This window comes from Babylonia areolata, unplaced genomic scaffold (assembly GCF_041734735.1).
Source record: "Babylonia areolata isolate BAREFJ2019XMU unplaced genomic scaffold, ASM4173473v1 superscaf3, whole genome shotgun sequence".
Lineage (NCBI taxonomy): Eukaryota > Metazoa > Mollusca > Gastropoda > Neogastropoda > Buccinidae > Babylonia > Babylonia areolata.
The window spans coordinates 52,501-57,500 of NW_027468367.1; positions in this window are offsets into that span (position 1 = coordinate 52,501).

Below are 5,000 nucleotides of genomic sequence, written 5' to 3' on the forward strand. Positions count from 1 at the left end.
AGAAGAAACTGCCTTATCCATTACACTATCGTGGCTCCTTAACTGACGTTCTAAAATTTAACATTTGAACATACTTTTTTAAAGGGCGATAAATCAATTGCGGGATTCGCTGTGAAAACGCTGTTAAAATCATATTATTCTGGTGTATCTTGGGCATTAAAAAATCTTTAAGGGCAATAAAAAAAAAAAAATCTTTTTAATGGCTATCGCCGCAATCACACTGCAACATTTAGCTGTTTTCACTAGATCTAGATAGATGTACAAGTTTAGTTACACCCGCTGGGAATGTAGTACGACACGGTCGATTCAATTTCTCTTTTATGTTCATTCTAGTATAATAGTTTTAAAGTTGATATGAAAATTTGGTATTTTGTTAAACTAATAACATGTAGAGCCAAGTACAAGTACTTCTAAACGTCGTAAGAAGTGAAAAGGACTTCATTTTGAGGAAAGTCAAGACGAATTTTTTTCGTTTCATCGTGATCAGTTCAAGGGTATTAACTCGCATGGTTTACAATTTTTAACTGTGAATTCCGACTGATTCTGTGGATATTTTTATGGCAGTTTGGGGCATAATCCAGTAAGTGATGAGGCGTTCACAAATCTTTCTCTGAATAAATATTTAACGGTCTCCTTCTCCAACTTTCCATCACATGTTATCGTGTATTGTCCATTGAACGGGCAGGTCAATAACTTGAAACAAAATGGCGTCGTTCGCGTTCGCGAAGAATATGAGCACGCGCTTTGAATGTGTATAAATATGTGTACGCTGTTGATTTTTGCCCATGACCTTCAGGGCTCAGCCAATAGATCTATAAAGTCCACTCGTCGTATTGATTTTAGTATTTTCCGAAAAAGACCACTTGGGCGAATGAGCATAGTGAAAGCCCTGTACACTGAGAGTAAAACACACAAGCTTTTTATGTATTGAGTATAATTTCAAAATGTAATGTTTAAGATGAGAAAGATCAGTTTAAAGCAAATTAAGTCCCCTAGCATTAATTACAGAGTAATTTCACTTTTTTTACTATCTGCACCAAAACGTTTGCAAAAAAATAAAACTTCCATGCTTAGCAAAAGAAGTTCCTGTTTGAACAAAAAATGATAATAATGACTGCTCTTGTTGTTGTGTCAGAATATCAGATTAAAGTGCCAAGATTAGAGAATACAAAAAATATAAACATAACAGTAAATGCAGTTTGCATGTAATTAGGCTTCATTTAAAAAAAAAATTTTGCCCATCCCAGAGGTGCAATATTGTTTTAAACAAGATGACGAAAGAATTGAATTTTTCCTATTTTTATGCCTAATTTGGTGTCAACTGACAAAGTATTTGCAGAGAAAATGTCAATGTTAAAGTTAACCACGGACACACAGACACACAGACACAGACACAGACACACACAGACACACAGACACACACACACACACACACACACACGCACACACACACACACACACACACACACACACACACACACACACAACCGAACACCGGGTTAAAACATAGACTCACTTTGTTCAGCTGAATGCCTGTGAAACTTCCTCTTCGCAAATGGGGGAGCAGTCACTGCGCACTCAGCTGAAGACCTTCAGCAGCAGCTCATGAGCCACTTCAGCGAGGCTTGCCGTGACTTCGGACTCACCCTCAGTGTGAAGAATGCACAGGTCATGGGACCCAGGTGTACACGGCTTGCGTCACAAGCACCGTGCTGTAGAGCAGTGAGTCTCGGACCCTGCACGCCAGACAGGAACGAAAGCTCAACGCCTTCCACACGCGCTGTATTGCCCCTGCTACATCCTGAACATCACCTGGCAGGACACTATATCCCGAACATCACCTGGCAGGTCACTACATCAACGCCTTCCACACGCGCTGTATTGCCCCTGCTACATCCTGAACATCACCTGGCAGGACACTATATCCCGAACATCACCTGGCAGGTCACTACATCAACGCCTTCCACACGCGCTGTATTGCCCCTGCTACATCCTGAACATCACCTGGCAGGACACTATATCCCGAACATCACCTGGCAGGTCACTACATCAACGCCTTCCACACGCGCTGTATTGCCCCTGCTACATCCTGAACATACCTGGCAGGTCACTACATCCTGAACATCACCTGGCAGGTCACTACATCCTGAACATCACCTGGCAGGTCACTACATCCTGAACATCACCTGGCAGGTCACTACATCCTGAACATCACCTGGCAGGACACTACATCAACGCCTTCCACACGCGCTGTATTGCCCCTGCTACATCCCGAACATCACCTGGCAGGTCACTACATCCTGAACATCACCTGGCAGGACACTACATCAACGCCTTCCACACGCGCTGTATTGCCCCTGCTACATCCCGAACATCACCTGGCAGGTCACTACATCCCGAACATCACCTGGCAGGTCACTACATCCTGAACATCACCTGGCAGGTCACTACATCCTGAACATCACCTGGCAGGACACTACATCCTGAACATCACCTGGCAGGACACCACATCCTGAACATCACCTGGCAGGACACTACATCCTGAACATCACCTGGCAGGACACTACATCCTGAACATCACCTGGCAGGACACTACATCCTGAACATCACCTGGCAGGACACTACATCCTGAACATCACCTGGCAGGTCACTACATCCTGAACATCACCTGGCAGGACACTACATCCTGAACATACCTGGCAGGACACTACATCCTGAACATCACCTGGCAGGACACTACATCCTGAACATCACCTGGCAGGTCACTACATCCTGAACATCACCTGGCAGGACACCACATCCTGAACATCACCTGGCAGGACACTACATCCTGAACATCACCTGGCAGGACACTACATCCTGAACATCACCTGGCAGGACACTACATCCTGAACATCACCTGGCAGGTCACTGCATTCTGAACATCACCGGGCAGGTCACTACATCCTGAACATCACCTGGCAGGACACTACATCCTGAACATACCTGGCAGGACACTACATCCTGAACATCACCTGGCAGGTCACTACATCCTGAACATCACCTGGCAGGACACCACATCCTGAACATCACCTGGCAGGACACTACATCCTGAACATCACCTGGCAGGACACTACATCCTGAACATCACCTGGCAGGACACTACATCCTGAACATCACCTGGCAGGTCAAAGTTCCAAACATCACCGTCCTGGGGAAAGCTGGAATCCCCAGCATGTACACCCCGCTGAAACAGACGCATGCACTGGCTCTGTCACGTTGCGCGAATGGAAGATGGCCGGACCTCCAATGATCTCCTTTACGCAGAACTGGTATAGGGGAAACACCCCACAGGCAGACCCAAAGACATCTGCAAGACAGATCTGAAGGCCTTGTCTATCGACCTGAACACCCGGGAAGATGCAGCCTCACAATGATCGGCTTGGAGGTAGAGGGTACAGAAAGGCCTCCCCAGGTTCAAAGAGACCCTTACCCAGCGTTCCGAGGCAATGAGGCCATGCAGAAAGGTTCAAAGGCAGACAGACGGACAGACAGACCGTCACTGCCGAACTGGCCTGTCCAGCCTGACCTGAAGCTGTACCAATCACCACCCAGAGCACAACTCCATCGTCTCCAGACACTGCCGAATCCGTTCGTTTATTTATTCATAGTCTGTTCATCTAAGATGACGACATCAGACTGACTGCCGAATGCCTGTCTAAAATCCCCGTTTGGTGATTTTGTTACTATTTATCGAAGCTGGTGTAACAGACTGTATTTACCCCCTCTCGCTTTACACTCTTACCCAACTGGATAAATCTGGTGCACAATTAAAAAAACAAAACAAAGACACCTGCCCCCGAGGGCTAAATTCAGATTACCCCCTCCTCTCCAATTCCAGATTCACACCCACTCCTTATTTTGAACAAACACTTCAAAATGCACGAAAAAGTTAAAATAAAATGAAAACGTTGAAAAAAAAATAATAATAAGGGGTGCGGTAGAGAGGGTGATTTTGGGATACCCTAGAGGAACTTCCCTCTTGATTCAAATTACTCCCGCGGGGTTCTAGGCCAGGGAACGCCCCACAATCTATGACAGTCTGTCGCGACTGATGTGGCTGTGAACTCAGTTTCACCATCCCCAGACATTCCTGCACCAGCTATGCTGAGAACAGTGGTGAGAAACCAAAAGAAGATACAAGTATGTTACAATTTTCAATCTGAGATGGGATATGTGTGTGTGTGAGTGTGTGTGTGTGTGTGTGTGTGTGTGTGTGTGTGTGTGTGTGTGTGTGTGTGTGTGTGTACCGACAGATCCTCTCAGCTCTCCATAAAGTCGGACTGCCCTGCCCTGCAAACGTCTGGCGCGACTGATGAATGTCAGTACCGCACAAATGCGTGTGTGCGCGAGCATATGCAAGCACATATACAACACGCACGCATACACAGATGCGCACAAAGAAACAAGTGTGAATTTTAGCACTCACAGAAAAAGAAGGAAGGGAATTTTGCTCTGTGGCGGATGAATCTGGTGTGAACAAGAAATACCACTGGAATAAATGTGGGACACCGTGAAAACCACTGGAATAAATGTGGGACACCGTGAAAACCACTGGAATAAAAGTGTGACACCGTGAAAACCACTGGAATAAATGTGGGACACCGTGAATACCACTGGAATAGGATGAATCTAGTGTGAACAAGAAATACCACTGGAATATGATGAATCTAGTGTGAACAAGAAATACCACTGGAATAAATGTGGGACACCGTGAAGACAACAAGAAATACCACTGGAATAAATGTGGGACACCATAAAGACAACAAGAAATACCACTGGAATAAATGTGCTACACTGTGAAGACAACAAGAAATACCACTGCAATAAATGTGGGACACCGTGAAGACAACAAGAAATACCACTGGAATAAATGTGGGATACCGTGAAAACAACAACAAATACCACTGGAATAAATGTGGGACACCGTGAAGACAACAAGAAATACCACTGGAATAAAT